The sequence below is a fragment of the Pongo abelii genome, chromosome 21 (genome assembly GCF_028885655.2).
Source record: "Pongo abelii isolate AG06213 chromosome 21, NHGRI_mPonAbe1-v2.0_pri, whole genome shotgun sequence".
Classification (NCBI taxonomy): Eukaryota; Metazoa; Chordata; class Mammalia; order Primates; family Hominidae; genus Pongo; species Pongo abelii.
Window position 1 is genome coordinate 35,832,120 of NC_072006.2, and position 16,295 is coordinate 35,848,414.

The 16,295-nt window shown below is 48.1% G+C and overlaps 1 protein-coding gene and 1 long non-coding RNA gene across 12 annotated transcripts in view; one reads left to right on the forward strand and one right to left on the reverse strand.

The window, feature by feature from the left end:
• BCL2L1 (BCL2 like 1) overlaps nucleotides 1-16,295 on the reverse strand; it is a 59,866-nt gene that overhangs the window by 10,168 nt on the left and 33,403 nt on the right. The gene's annotated exons all lie outside the window — the stretch shown is intronic.
• LOC129052112 (uncharacterized) overlaps nucleotides 1-16,295 on the forward strand; it is a 46,147-nt gene that overhangs the window by 3,634 nt on the left and 26,218 nt on the right. For 3 of the 6 annotated variants that reach the window (XR_008516913.2, XR_008516914.2, XR_008516911.2), the window contains exons 3-4: nucleotides 4,925-5,052; nucleotides 11,638-11,816. This is a non-coding gene — a long non-coding RNA (uncharacterized LOC129052112). Of the gene's footprint in view, nucleotides 1-4,924; nucleotides 5,053-11,601; nucleotides 11,817-16,295 lie in introns of all 6 variants that reach the window. The other 3 variants (XR_010138790.1, XR_008516912.2, XR_008516915.2) reach the window with 2 other exon arrangements.

The window sequence follows — 16,295 nt, forward strand, 5'->3', positions numbered from 1 at the left end:
AAGTCCAGGTAACCTGAGGCTCAGAGATACTGAGACCTAGCTAAAGTGGGTAAGTGGCAGCCAGCTGTGATGGCTCACACCTGTAATCCCAGCATCTTTGAGAGGTCAAGGTGGGAAGACTGGTTGAGCTCAGGAGTTCGAGACCAGCCTGGACAATATGGTGAGACCCCATCTCTATAAGAAAAATCTTAGAAATTTAGCTGAGTGTATTGGCATGCACCTATAGTCCCCGCTACTCAGGAGACTGAAGTGGGAGAATTGCTTGAGGCTGGGAGGTTGAAACTGCAGTGAGCTGTGACAGCACCACTGCACTCCAGCCAGGGCGACAGAATGAGACCCCGTCTCAAAAAAAAAAAAAAAAAAAGGGAAGCCATTTTTAAGCCCCAGTATGTTTGGCAGCAAACCCCATATTCTGGGTCAGGGCCATGGCCCTGGGTCTGTCAAGGAGGGTAAAGTAGCCTGAGGCCATCAGCTGAATGAATAAGCGCTGGCTCCTGCCAGCTGAGGGGAACTGGTGCCACAGGAAAAGGATGTGACGAAGACCAGGAGGGAAAGTGAAACCCTTCCGTCCTGGCTTTAGTGAGGAACAAGCATGCCTGTGCCAGACGAACCCTTCCTTCCTCTTGGGTGACTCTGGAGGGCCCAGGCCCACTGCTTCCTTCCTGCTTGGTTATTTCAGGAAAGAGGTAGGTGGAGAAGAGGAAGAGGCTACTAGCAGCCAGGAAAAGTGCCAGGGACACCAGAACTGTACCTTGTCCTGTCCTTCTCACATCCCTGCATTGGCAGGCTGTGAGTCACCTGCAGAGTCACCTTCTGCTCCTGGCCTCAGTTTCCCTGAGGGAGAGGATGATAAATGCGTGCTGAATAGACAAACATGGCCTTGCTAGAAGATCGCTGGGAGATGGTAGGAAGGGGGTAGGGCAAACGGAGAGGCCTTATCACTCTTTTGGCAGCGAGTTGCAGGCGGAGACTCGGAAGAAGTGAGGTTTGTGGTTGGAATCCACTTCCTCTGGTTTTCCCAGGGGAGCTGTTGGCTCCCGAGATGTGAGAAGAACATGACCTTTCTCCTCTCCCCCACGGAAACATAGGCCTGGAGGTGGGCAACTTGGAGAAGCAGCTCAGTGGAGGCAGGGGCAAAGAGAGGGGTGGCAAGACTGTGTTGGGGTCAACACCTTAGCCCAGCCGGCCCAGGTATGGGTGGGTGCCACAGCAAGCCTTTTGGCTTCTGAGCCTCAGTTTCTCCTGCCTTGACCTCCCTAGCAGTAGTGGTGAGATCAGGGGGTGTCATAGAGGGCTCAAGCCATCTGGGCTATAGGGAATATTTGGTGGTATCCTCACAACAAACTTCATGTTTATCTTCCTCCAACTCTGACCCGTTCAGTTCAGCTGCCAGCCACTCCTCCTCCACCTCCTCCCCCACCATTAGTTCTAAGAAGCTGTGCCTGACAGATGCACTTGCATTTCTCAGAAAAGGAAGCGGTTGTGCCGGGAGGAGATAACACCTCCGCTGGGGAATCGAGAAAGCTATCAGGCCTAGCAGTGCGAGTGTGGGCTCTCCATCTCTCTGGCTCAGAACCAGGGTGATGGGCTTGGGGGCAAAGAGAGAGAATTCAGAAAAGCATTTACTGGGGGCAGAGATGCTCATTTGGGGGCTCATAACGTCCTTCCCTGGAACTGATGGTGATAAAACAGCTGATATTTACTAAGTACCAGGCATGGTGCTAAGTGCTTCGTGTGTAAGAATTTGCTTAATCCTCACAATAATCCCACTGAGTACATGCTGTTATTACTCTCCAGCTTACAGATGAGGAAACAGAGGCAGAGAGGACAAATCACCCTCCCAAGGTCATAGAGGCCACAAGTGGTAGAGTTGGGATTTGAATACAGGCAGGCTGTCTCCAGAGTCGAAACATTTAACCGTTCCTGGGTGGCTGCTATGTGCTCATATAGGCTCATCCCCTGGGATTCCGATGCCTCCCCTCATCTCAACCCTCTCATTTCAACCCTGGTGACTCCCTATTCTTTCGTAAGTAGATGGCCGCAGCCCTCCATTCTTCTCCCAGTGTCCAGGGTGAGAAAAACCAATACTCACCCTTGGAACAGAGTCGGAGACTCCAGGGACCTTACAGCATGTCCATCCAACCTTCCATGTAATACTCAAGCTCACCACAAACACCCCCATTTCACAGACAGGGTTCAGAAGGGTGGAGTGCTGAAGTCCCACAGTGGGTCTGTTTCATCCTGATGGTCCACACCCATGGGAGTTGGTAGTCATCTCTAGGGCATTCTCTCCTTATGCACTTATGGAGAGCTCCCTCCTTCCTGGGTGGGACATTTCATCTTTGGATAGCCCCGTTGGAAAACTCTTCCCTGTCAGGGAGCTGATGCTCGTCTTCTTCTGTCTCCCTTGACTGGCTGGTCTTAGTTCTGCTCCCTCTCCTCTGCTGCTCTCCTGCTCTCCTCCAAGTATCAGTTACCTCATTTGTGAAATGGAGATGCTATCTGGATGAAGGCAATTAATTTCTACTTCTCTACCAAGTTGGGCTGACAGAGCACAGAGCAGGCAGAGAACCAATAAGTCTTGCAAACTAGATTAAGATATTTTGCTTTTGACCTCATCTGTAAAATGGGGATAAAAAAATCCTTATTTAATTTTTTTTTTTTTTGAGACAGAGTAGTGGCACAATCTTGGCTCACTGCAACCTCTGCCTCCCACGTTCAAGTGATTCTTCTGCCTCAGCCTCCCAAGTAGTTCGGACTACAGGCATGCACCACCATGCCTGGCTAATTTTTTTGCATTTTTAGTAGAGACTGGATTTCACCATGTTGGTCAGGCTAGTCTCAAACTCCTGACCTCAAATGATCCACCCACCTCGGCCCCCCAAAGTGCTGAGATTACAGGCGTGAGCCACTGCACCTGGCCCAAAATGTCCTTATTTCAAAAGAATACCATGAGGATTCAAATTAATACATGTAAAGGTCTTAGAACTGTGCATGGCACATAGTTAACTTTGAGTAAATGTCTGGTTTATTGTTCTTACTAGTAGACCATGGCTCAGCTTGTGTCTCGGAGCCTTCTCTGTAGCCTACAAGGGCCTGCAGGGTTTTCTCAGCTTCACCTAGGGCCAGGCTGCTTCATTCCTCACATGCCATGTTCTGTTCAGACTCAGGACCTTTGCCCACACTGGTGCTTCTGCCAAGCTCTGTCCCACTTATCTCTGAGGTCTTAATCCACAGGTCACTTTCTCAAGGAGCCTAGCTGCTCACTTCCTCCCCTATCTGACCATGGGCTCTGTCCCCTAGGCCTTGCCCAGTGCTGGGTCCAGAGAAGGTGCTGAAGAGTATGGCTGAGTGGTGGACAGAGAGGAGGGAAGAGAAGAAAGGCCAGTTCCCACTCTCTTCATCCCTTTCCTCACTGCCTGGCAAAACTAGAAAGAGGCCCCAATATAGCAGGTGATTATGCAGGGTGTCCAGTATTCTCCAGACACTTTCTCTCAGGATAAGGAAGGGGGACAGGAAGCTTATGGGAAAGTTCTAGAAAAGGCATCTTTTGCACTGTGCTGAGGCAACAGGCAGGAATGGGGTAGCAATCTCCAAAGACTAGGACTTCTTTCTGAGGTCTTTGACCCCAAGTGCTCCATAGTCCAAAGCAGCTTCTCCTTCCTCCTCTCCACCCAAAGCTATGGCGACTCCCTTGTCTGGTGCAGATCAGTGCTGGATGCTGTGGGGAAGAGAGTACTGGGCTGACAGTCAGTGGATGTGGGTTTTGTTTCCCAGTTCCATCGCTGATTTGCAAGTGAGTCCTTTCCCCTGCCTGAGACTCTGGGAAAGTCTGGGCCTTTCCCCAACTGTCAAATGAAGTGGGAATCATCTCAAAGGGCTCCATCTAGGGCTGCAGCATAAGGAGAATGAAAGTAACTCATGCAGACAGATGAGTGACTACCAGGGTTCTCTCTCAGGGGTATCCAAAAGATCCAGTAATTAGTGTATAAATTGAGAAGCAACATTCTGAAGTAGGAGAACTTGTTGCCACAAAGGAGTCTGATCCTTCTCCACCTCAAAGCCCACTGGGCATTGCTCTGAACCCGCAGGATTCCAGGGGAAGAGAGCAATAGGCACATCTATGACCAGGCAGACTCCTGGGCAAGGCTAGATCTTTCCACGCTCTAGCTCCTGTGGCCTCGACCTCTTCACCCCAGCACCGCCTCCAACTAGTCCAGACAAGTCCCGAGTATTTTCAGCCACCTTTATCTGATCGGAAATGTTTGGAATTCCACAGCAGAAAGCAACAGCTCTGGAGGATTTGGGGAAGGGAGCAAATCCCTGCAACACCCTTCCCTCCCCACTGTACAGACGAATGCTGACACCCCATGTAACCAAAAACTCAGGGCTGAAGGCACCCACGGGGTTGCATTTCCTTCTATTCTGTGATGTGATGGAACTGGGAAACAAAACCCACATCCACTGACTGTCAGCCTCGTACTCTTCTCCACAGCATCCAACATTGATCTGCACCAGACAAGGGAGTGGGTTCCTTCTTGTTTTCTACCCTTTTCATTTCTGCCCCAGTCCATTACCCCTTTAAGGTGCAGAACAGTAAGATGCCTGAGATGGTGAGAAGAGGGCTAGGGTACTTTGCCTGATGTCGAGGGAGGGGGCACCCACAGGTGCGCTGTTCACAGTCAATACCCAGAGCACCACCACCAGGAGGCCTGGAAGCAACTCACTGTCCCACTTGATGTGGCCTGTGGACCACCAGAAATTTCAGAGCATCACAGAGATGTGTGGTTCGACCCTGAGCAGGTAAGAAACTGAGGCCCAGAGGAAGTGAAGGGACACCTCCAAGGCTTCATACAGGGACAGAGCAGAGCCTGGCCTCAGGCCTCCTTACCCTGGAGTGAAACAGTGTGGCTTCCAACCCTAGTTCTATGACTACCTGGCTGCAGAACTTGGAGCAAGACACTTTCCCCCTCCAAGCCTGGTGTTGCGGCTGAAAAATGAAAACAGCTGTACCTACTTCACAGGCCTAGCAGCAGAGTTAAATGGTCCATGGTAAGTGTTCTGTAAATGTTAGCTGCTGCTGCTGTTGTTGTTGTTATTATTATCGTTATTATTTGAGACGAAGTCTCACTCTGTCTCTGTCGCCCAGGCTGAAGTGCAGTGGTGTGATCTCTGCTCACTGCAACCTCTGCCTCCTGGGTTCAAGTGATTCTTGTGCCTCAGCCTCCCGAGCAGCTGGGATTATAGGCATGTGCCACCACACTAATTTTTGTATTTTTGCAGGCTAATTTTTATATTTTTAGTGGAGACGGGGTTTCGCTATGTTGGCCAGGCTGGTCTCATACTCCTGGCCTCAAGTGATCCACCTGCCTCAGCCTCCCAAAGTGCTGGGATTATAGGCATGAGCCACTGCACCCAGCCTGTTTTTTTATAGCTAAAAAATCAGTGGCTCCATTTGTGCTTCTCATACTGTCTCTCTTATCTGTAGCTATAAACAAACAAAAAGTAACAGCTAGTATTTGCTGAACTAATATTTACTGTTTGAATTCTCAAAATCTTGCAAGTAGGTGCTGTTCCCATTTTACCAATGAGGAAACTAAAATTCAGAGAGGTGATGAGACTTTGCCTGAGGCCCCTGGTTACTAGTGAGGGCATTCAACTTCACAGCATGTTAAATTTACCAGTGCAACAGGATACATGAAGAGATTTTACTAAGACCTTCTTTCCTTCACCCTTTCACCTACCCAATATTTACTGAGAATCTGCTATTCTTAGGCCTTGGAAGTCAGAGATGACTTTAAGTACATGGAAGTAGCATTCCCCCCTGGTTCCCTGGGTGCCTCGAGGGGTGAGAAAGGGAAGAGTGTGCTGAGGCTACTCAGTGATGAACCCACTTTCCCCTAAGCCAGCTCTGCAAGGACAGTACTTGCAGAGAGAGTTCCTCCCTCTGTCTGATCTTTATCTTGGAAACAAAAGTGATGCCAGGTAGCTTTGGTGAAGCTATTAGATGAGTTTTCTAAGATGGGACATGATCTATTTGTAAGCCAGGCTGACCTATGGAGTTGTAGGAAGGCCCAGACAGGCTGCCCTGCCTAGCTTTGGACACTCAGTCATTCAATAAATCTTCATTAAGTGCCCACTAAGAGTCAGGCACTGTGCTAAACGCTGGGGATAAAGCAGTGACTAAATAGAATGAAAATTCATACCTGTATGAGTTTATAATCAAATGGGAAAAGATTGGCAATAAACATGTCAGATGGTGATGCATTAAGAAAAAATAAATGTGAGAAAGGGGGTACAAAGAAACATGGAAGAAAGTAAGATTAGAATCCATGATCAGGGACAACTTCTTGAGGAGGTGAATTTGATCAGAGACCTGAATGAAATGAGGGAACAGGCACTGCAAAGATCTGAGAAAAGGCTGTGGGAACAAGTGCAAAGGCCCAGAGGCAGGAACACACTTGAGGTGCTCCAGGAACAAGAAAAATGCCAGTGTGGCTGAAGTCCAGTGAATGTGAGGAGACTGGTGGTGATGAGATCTGGAGGTAGCCAAGGGCCTGATTGTGTAGGACCTGGTAGGCCATTTAAAGACTTGGGCTTGTCCTGGGAAAGCACTGCAAGGTTTTGAGCAGGGGAAGGACATGACCTGACCTTGGTGTTAAATAGCGTCCCTCTGGCTGCTGGGTGGAGATCTCCAGGGGTCTGGTGAGATAATCAGGAAAATATGACGGTGGCTTAGCCACAATGGTGCCAGGGAAGTTGGTGAGAAGCAGTCAGTTTCAGAATTTATTTTTTAAAGTAAGGCTGGGCCAGGTGCAGTGGCTCATGTCTACAATCCCAGCACTTGGGAGGCCGAGGTGAGAGGACTGCTTGAGTCCAAAAGTTTCAGACCAGTCTGGGCAACATGGGAAAAGCCTATTTTTACAAAAAAAATGACACAAAGTAGCTGGGTGTGATGGCATGTTCCAGCTATTCCAGAGGCTGAGGTGGGAGGACTGCTGGAGCCCAAGAGGCTGAGGCTGCAGTGAGCCATGACTGTGCCACTGCACTTCAGCCTGGAAGACACAGCAAGACACTGTTCTCAATCAATCAATCAATCAATAAAAGTAGAGCTGAAAGGATTTGCTGATGAATTAGATGTGGACTGTGGGAGTTGCCTGCCCCCTTGGCCCTCTGTTTCCCATCTATAAAAGGCAAGAGAAGAGGTCCTTGGAGATTTCTTTCCAGTTTGATAACTATGAGGACCTATATGAAGAAAGAGATAAAGCAACTATTTCTGCTGCTCTCATGGAAGCAAAATCATTTGCTCACCAGGCCTCAAAGTGTGGATGGCAATAAGATGAGGAAGGCAGAGATGGACAGAGACAGTGCAGCAAAGGGAGGGCAGGGCTCTGCCTAGGCTGCGGCTATTCCACTTTCAGCACACACATCACCGCCAGGCATATGCCAGGCCACAGAGTAGACAGGCTCCAGTGGGAGTGGGGGTCAGGGTAGCTTGCTTTATATTAGGAGGGAAGAAGCATCAGAGCTGTCGTTGTCCAGGGCCTACTAGGCAGAAGGTGCTCAGTGACTGACTGACTGAGTGAGTGAATGAATGAATAAATAAGGTAATGCCAAAAGGCCAGTATATGTGCAAGAACTTCCCAAGTCCTTCCAAATTAACAGGAGGTAGGCCTGGCCCAAAGGATTGCTCTCCTGTCACTTTATCTGCTTATTCTAGGCTGAGCTTCAAGTTCTTGTTCTCTGTGAATGGGAGACTATGTGATCTGAATCACTGAAGCAGGATTTTAGAGCTGGAAGGCAGCAGACACATTTGGTCCACTCTATCCACAATTTCAGCCATCACTGTTTTGACCTTATATGTGATTCTGTTATTATTTACTTAACATTTTTCAAGACAGGGTTTCATTCTGTTGCCCAGGCTAGAGTGCAATCATGTGATCAAGGCTCACTGAGGCCTCAACCTCCCAGGCTCAAGCAATCCTCCTGCCTCAGCCTCCCGACTAGGTGGGACTACAGGTGTGCATCACCATGCCTGGCTAATTTTTTTTTTCTTTTTCTTTTTTTGTAGAGATAAGGTCTCACTATGTTGCCCAGTCTGGTCCTGAACTACTGAGCTCAAGCTATCCTCTTGCCTTGGCCTCCCAAAGTGCTGGGATTACAGCTGTGAGCCACTGTGCCTGGCCTACTTAACATTATTCTATCAATTTACTTACTTTTTATAAATTTAAATAAATGTACTGAAAATCCTTAATTTCTTCCCTAAACCTGTTCTTTCTGCATCTTTCTCATCCTTAAATCCCCTCTAGCACTCATCTGTCAATATATCCTGATGGATCTGTATTCCAAATTTATCTAGAGTCTCACCACTTCCCACCACCTCCACTGCTATTATTTGGTCCAAGCCAGTATCATTTCTTGCCTGTATTATCCTAACAGCCTCCTTACTGGTCTCCCAGCTTCTTGTCGACTCCATGGTTGCTTCACCACATGGCAGCCAGAGGGGTCAGCAAAGTCAGTTTCCTGTCTGCTCAAAACCCTCCACTGCCTTCCCATCTCACCCAGAGGAAGAACCAAAATGTCTCACCACTGCTCACACAAACTTTCCTTTCCAATCACTTCTCTTCTGCTTACTCTGTTCTAGCCACACTGATCTCCCGTGCTCTTCCTCAAACATGCCAGGCACACCATTCCCACCCTTTGGCCTCTGCACTTGTTCCTTATGTCTGGAATGTTTTTTCCATAGACTGTTACATGGTTTCCTCCCTCAGACAGATCATGCAGATCTCTGCTCATATGCCTCCTCCTCAGAAGCCTTCCTTAATTATCCTTTATTAAAAAGGCAAACACATACCAAAAGCTGCCTACCACCGGCCACCTAATCACTCTCTGTCCTCTTAGAATGTAAACCTCATGACAGCCGGGCGTGGTGGCTCACACCTGTAATCCCAGCACTTTGGGAGAACGAGGCAGGTGGATCGCCTGAGATCAGGAGTTCAAGACCAGCCTGGCCAACAGAGTGAAACCCTGTCTCTACTAAAAATACAAAAAGTAGCTGGGCGTGGTGGTGGGCACCTGTAATCCCAGCTACTCAGGAGGCTGAGCCAAAAGAATCGCTTAAACCCGGGAGTCAGAGGTTGCAGTGAGCCGAGGCTGCGCCATTGCCTGGGCAACAAGAGTGAAACTGCATCTCAAAAAATAAAAATAAAAAATAATAATGTGAACTTCATGAAGGCAGGTATCCCCAGTAGCTAGAATAGTGGTTGGCAGATAGTAGACACTCAGTAAATATTTGCTAAATAAATAAATGCAATGAAAAGGCAACTTATTATTCTTCCTATAAACAGTATCATTTGCCCCAGATGGAAATCAACATAAAATACACTGACTATTAAAACAGAAAATGTCCATCTGCATATCACCTCTAAGTTACCTTGAAGATCCTGGTCTAACACCTTTACAGAGGAGATATTTGAGACCCAGGGCAGAGTCAGCCAGCTGACTGGAAGCCAGTCCAGAACGGCCCACAGGTACCCCACAACATGCCTTGGAACCACAGCCCTGTCCCCCAGGGTGTGGACAAAGAGACTGAATCTCAGGAAAGGTATAGCTAGGTTGGACCAACAGATCCTATCTGAGGGACCAGAAAAGCCCTCCCTAGCAAGGCATAGAGCTAGCAGTTTTGCTGAAGAGAACAAAGGCCAAAGAGGCATGAGTGTGCCAGGCTGGGACAGCCTCATGGGGCTGCATTGTGGGCGACAGGCACGTACAAACCTGTAAGTGAGGTCCACAGAGACCAGACAACTGAGAGCAGAAATGAAAACAGGATACGTCCCAAAGGGTGGCAGCTTCAATCCCGTAAACACCAGACAGGCGTGGGGTTCAGGTGTAGGTCTGGGGACCCAGCTGAGCCCAGGGGAAGGATGGGACCTCCCCTGTCTCCTCCGTCAGTGATGATTACTCTAAGCTGAGCTGAGCAGAAGCACCACCAATCCAGCTATAGTCACACCAGACATCAGACATTAAGGAGGGAAGAGCCAGAGCCACCCTTCTCATCTCCACATTCTGGATGGTCTGTCTCTTCCCAAACCCACTCCAGTCCCAGCCAGCTCCACCCATATGAGCCCTTGGGGATCCAAACCCTATTAAGAAGGGACCATCCATTTCCCATCTTTGTGGGGCTTAGTGAACACAGCTACAGGTGCAGGGGTGAAGCTAGAGATGTTGTAACTGCCAGGCCAGCAATGCCTGACCTACATCTCCACGGTTGGTTGCATGCAAAGAAAAATACCAGGGATTTCCGTTGGTGTTCACCACATGCAGCTGCCAAGGGAAGGCTGGGACTTCTGAAGGCCTGTTGTGAATAGGGCAAGACAAGTGATAAGCTAGCTGGGATAGGTGAGAAGGCTGGCCTCTAAATTTACTGGCTCTGGGGACCTCCCTAGATTTTAGAGACTCTATATAATTTTTACTTGCTTTCTACCAAGGTCCTCCATTAAAGCTTTGTTTTTCTTCTTCTAGTATATTTTTATTAAGAATTGAGAAAGAGAGCCAGGCGTGGTGGCTCACGCCTGTAATCCCAGCACTTTGGGAGGCCGAGGTGGGTGGATCACGAGGTCAGGAGATCGAGACCATCCTGGCTAACACGGTGAAACCCTGTCTCTACTAAAAACACAAAAAATTAGCCAGGCGTGGTGGAGGGTGCCTGTAGTCCCAGCTACTCAGGAGGCTGAGGCAGGAGAATGGCGTGAACTCGGGAGGCGGAGCTTGCAGTGAGCTGAGATCGTGCCACTGCACTCCAGCCTGGGTGACAGAGCAAGATTTCATCTCAAAAAAAAAAAAAAAAAAAAATTGAGAAAGAGAGAAAAGATTCTATTTGGAAAAAAGTTCCCCAAACTAAACAGTTGTTCTTTGTGTAAACCACTGGCATTTGCAGTAAGGCTCTAGTTCCGCACAGAAAAAAGGCAATTTGAAAGTTCTACATGGTCAGGTTCAAGAAACGTGAGCTTACTCCTGCTTTGTGGTGGCTCTATTTGGCTATGGTCCTGTCAATTAAGCACCACGGGCCTCACTTTTCTCATTTGACAAATGTGGAGGATGGATCAGATGATCTCTAAGGCTTTCTCTCCAGCTCCAAAGCACTAAGATCCTATCCCCGGGCCTTTTTTTTCCCCCTCAAGGGAGCAGTGGAGTGTAAGGGAAAAGTAAGCTTTCTTGGCAGACAAAAGACTGAGTTCTAATCTCAGCAATGCCATTTATTGACTTACTGTGTAACAATGGCAACTCACTTCCCCTCTGGGGGCACCTCGTTTTCTTCATATATAAACCAAAGACCCAAAAGTGCAGTGAAACAGGCACTTTAGGAGGCCTTTGGCATTATTATTACGCCTCCCTTACATTGTTCACCCATTAGCATATCCTGGCCTCCCAAAGAACCTGTTCTTTACTTGACATTGCTCTGACTTGCAAACCCCCGTCCTTGAAAATTAACAGGTTCCAAGAGCTATGCCATAGGAGCCAGAATAGCCTCTGGGTCCCCAATCCCCTTCTGATGTCAATAAAAAGATCACTGCTATTTATTCAATGTTTTGTATATGCCAGGCCCTCATGTATGTTTAAAACTCTTATTTTATGAAGACATGGACGGTCACAAAGATGAATTCACTTGCTCAAGATCCAACAGACACAAAATGGAGGTGGTTCAAACCCAAGTGTGTCTGACTGCAGAGCCTGTGTTCTTCCCAGTAGAGATGTGGATGCAGCACAAATGGTAGAAAGGACCTGAGACTTAGTCAGAAGACCTCAGTTCACCCAAGGTAAGAGGAAAACCCTATTTACCTCCTCCTAGCATTGTCAGAGGCTCAATGAGATAATGTGTGAACACAAGGAAGCACTAGACAAACTTTAGTTAATGATCCTACGCTATTATTTTATGACTCCAGCCTGGGTTTCACCACATTTGCAAAGAGAGTGGAAGTAGCAAGCTGTAATATCTTAGAGATGTTACAGCCCCACTTCTCTGTTTTGTGTCCTACTCAGGCTTTCTTTTGTTCACATGTGGTCCATCCTTCTAGATTCCTGTTACTTGGACCCTCCAGGCCACCCAGCACGATACTCACAGTGTTCTCCCTGAAAGGCCACGGAGCGGAGGGAGTAAGGGGTAAATGGAAACCACAAGTCTTCTCCTCTAAAACAGTGTGAAGTAGATAATCCAGACTTACCTTCCAGAAAGGGCCTCAAGCAATAAGAAAAAGTAAAAAAAGGCAGAGTGAGCCAAGGGAAGCCCATGGAGACCACAGTTAAGTGAGGGCTTTTGAGTCCAATATATTGGACTTGTATTCTGTCTTCATTAGCATTCAACCTTAGGACTATAATTTAACTTACTTTACACTCAGTTTTCTAATCTGGACAGTGAGGACAATAACATGTTTCCCAAGAAGGATTATTGTGAAGATTAAAAACACTACACTGGCCGAGTGTGGTGGCTCACACCTGTAATCCCAGAACTTTGGGAGGTCCAGGAGGGAGGATCATTTGAAGTCAGGAGTTTGAGACCAACCTGGTCAAGACAACAAGACCTCCATCTCTACAAAAACAAAACAAAACAAAACAAACTACAGTGTACCTTACAGCATCTTGCACATGGCCGGCACTCAATAAATAGCAGCAACTATACTGTCATTAGTAAGTTAAGCACAGATGGGTCATCCCTAAAGGACCCTCTGATGGCCAATAGATGCACACTGAGAACCAGTGACTTGAGGCTCTCTATATCAAGTGAAGCTCTGAATGGAGAAAATTCTCGGTAGGGCGTGGTGGCTCACGCCTGTAATCCCAGCACTTTGGGAGGCCGAGGCGGGAGGATAATGAGGTCAGGAGATCAAGACCATCCTGGCAAACACGGTGAAACCCCTTCTCTACTAAAAATACAAAAAAAATTAGCCGGGTGTGGTGGCACGCGCCTGTAATCCCAGCTACTCAGGAGGCTGAGGCAGGAGAATCGCTTGAACCCGGGAGTCGGAGGTTGCAGTGAGCCAAGATTGCCACTCCACTCCTCCAGCTTGGCAACAGAAAGAGACTCTGTCTCAAAAAAAAAAAAAAGAAAATTCTCAAACTCTTTCTCCGGGAGGGAGGCAGGCAGCTCAGTGTAGACCAGAGGCCTCCGATCAGACATATGTGGGTTCCTCATAGCTTCCAGACTGGGTGTTTTGTGGCCAGTTACCCTCTCTGAGCCTGATTCCTTAACTGTATTAGACAATAAGACCATATGTTCTTCCTCCTGAGAGGCAGGTAAAGGTGTACTGTAAGAGCACAGGCGTCAGAGGATTGAAACCTGGGCTTAATCCTAGCTCTGCCACTTAACAGCTGGACCATGACCATGGCACCCTATTTAACCCTTCTGAGCTTCACTTTTCTCATCTAAAAGCCTTCCTCTTTGAGTGGTTATGACGATTATCAGATAATGTGCTGGTGCCTGGCAAATAGTAACAATTTCACTTGATACATGAAAGTGTTTATCTTATATCCAGGGCCAGGTACGGGAAGGCACTCAAGAAATGTGCTGATGGCCGGCGCGGTGGCTCACATCTGTAAATCCCAGCAATTTGATAGGCTGAGGTGGGCGGATCACCTGAGGTCTGGAGTTTGAGACCAGCCTGGTGAACATAGCAAAACCCTGTCTCTACTAAAAATACAAAAATTAGCCCAGCAAGGTGGTGGGCAGCTGTAGTCCCAGCTACTTGGGAGGCTGAGGCAGAAGAATTGCTTAAACCCAGGAGGTGAAGGTTGCAGTGAGCCAAGATCGTGCCACTGCATTCCAGCCTGGGTGACAGAGCAAGACTCTGTCTCAAAAAAAAAGAAAAAGAAAAAGAAATGTGCTGAACCAAACTCTCCACTTGGGTGGAAGGGTGTTAAGAAAAAAGATAGTCCTGTAAACTGGTACCCACTACTGTGGGCCCAGGCTAACTATCCCTATTAAAATCCCAGGTAAACATACCCTTGGCCCCAGTAATTCCACTTTTAGGGATTCATCCCCCCCAGATATACTGTATTCATATATGGGCCAAATGACAAATATACAGGGCTATTCATTGAGTGTCACTATTATAACTGCAAAAGACTGGAAAAAAATGTGTCTACCAATGGGAACTGGTTAAATAAAGTATAGAATAGTGCCCTGTGTAGAATACCATGCAGCATTAAAAAGACTGAGAAAGCTTTTATGTACTGACACAGAAAGATCTTAAGAGATACAACGCTGATATTTGCATCCTATGACAACAAAATAACACCACTATTGTGTAATCAACCACACTAGGTTTGCTACCATCTCTGACCCTTTGTCTTTGGACGCTGTTAAGCTAAAAGCGGACCAAGATCCATGATGAGGTTCCTCTATCCTCTGGGTTAAGTCTGTCCTGGTAAAATAATAGGGAAAGAAGAATACCATTAAAATAAAAATTGGCTGGACACAGTGGCTCATGCCTGTAATCTCAGCACTTTGGGAAGCCGAGGCAGGAGGACTGCTTGAGGCCAGGAGTTCAGGACTAGCCTGGGCAACATGGCAAGACCCTGTTTCTATAATTAAAGAAGAAAAGGAAAGGAAGAAAGGGGAAGGGAAAGGGAGGGAAGGGGAGAGGAGGGGAAGGGAAGGGAAGGGGAGGGGAGGGGAGGGGAAGGGGAGGGGAGGGGAGGGGAAGGGGAGGGGAGGGGGAGGGGAGGGGAGGGGAGGGGAGGGGAGGGGGAGGGGAGGGAAGAGGGAGGGGAGGGGAGGGGAGAGGGAGGGGAGGGAAGAGGGAGGGGAGGGGAGGGGAGGGGAGGGGAGGGGAGGGGAGGGAAGAGGGAGGGGAGGGGAGGGGAGGGGGAGGGGAGGGGAGGGGGAGGGGAGGGGAGAGGGAGGGGAGGGAAGAGGGAGGGGAAGGAAGAAAGAAAGCTGGGTGCGGTGGCTTATGCCTGTAATCCTACTAACACTTTAGGAGGCTGAGGCGGGTGGATTGCTTGAGACCAGGAGTTCAAAACCAGCCTAGGAGACATAGTGAGATCCTGTCTCTACAAAAAAAAGAAAAAAAAAAAAAAAAGAAAGAAAGAAAATAAAAATTATCCCATGGTGGTCCTGGAAGAAAAAAGGGAAGGTAGGAAACTTAATCCTAGAGGCAGTAGTAGTAGTCAGGCTCTAGGAGAAGGGCTGGCAACAGCCTGAAAATCCCCTCCCCAGTCTTTCCTTACCACTCCCTTTCCTGTTTTCTTTAAAATCAGTCTCTTCCATGCCTGCTAAGACCACTTTATCAGGAACTCCTGAAAGTAGATGGAGACTAAATTGGCTCTGAAAGAATACAAATGGCTAATAAAACGTTAAGAAAAGATGTTCTGCCGGGTGCAGTGGCTCACGCTTGTAATCCCAGCACTTTGGGAGGCTGAGGCGGGCAGATCATTTGAGGCTGGGAGTTCGAGACCACCCTGACCAACATGGAGATAATCCCGTCTCTACCAAAAATACAAAAAATTAGCCGGGTGTGGTGGTACATGCCTGTAATCCCAGCTGCTCAGGAGGCTGAGGCAGGAGAATTGCTTGAACCCAGGAGGCGGAGGTTGCGGTGAGCCGGAGATCGCGCCATTGCACTCCAGCCTGGGCAACAAGAGCGAAACTCCGTCTCAAAAAAAAAAAAAAAAAAAAGAAAAAGAAAAGATGTGCTACCTCACAAGTAGCCCTGGAAATAGTCCTTGGATATTTTTAACTTTTTTTTCCCCCCTGTGACAGGGTCTCACTCTCATCTAGGCTGGAGTGCAGTGGCATAATCATGACTCAGTGCAGCTTCAACCTCCCGGACTGAAGAGATTCTCCTATTTTAGCCTCCCAAGTAGCTAGGAAGCTAGGACTACAGGTGTGTACCCTGTACACAGGGTCTCACTTTGTTGTCCAGGCTGGTCTCAAACTCCTGGGCTCAAGCAATCCTTCCACCTCGGCCTCCCAAACTGCTGGGATTACAGGTGTGAGTCACTGCACCTGGCCAATTTTAAACTTCTTCAACAAGTATCAACTTGGTGCCAATCTGATTTCATCTATTCCCCAACCACTATCTCTCTCACTCCAGTAGTATTTTGAAGCAAATCCCACACACAGGTCAGTATGTATTTCTTTTTTTTTGTAGACAGAGTCTCACTCTGTTGCCCAGGCTGGAATGCAACGGCATGATCTCAGCTCACTGCAACCTCCGTCTCCTGGGTTCAAGCGATTCTCATGTCTCAGCTTCCCAAGGAGCTGGGATTACAAGCGTGCGCCACGATGCCTGGCTGTT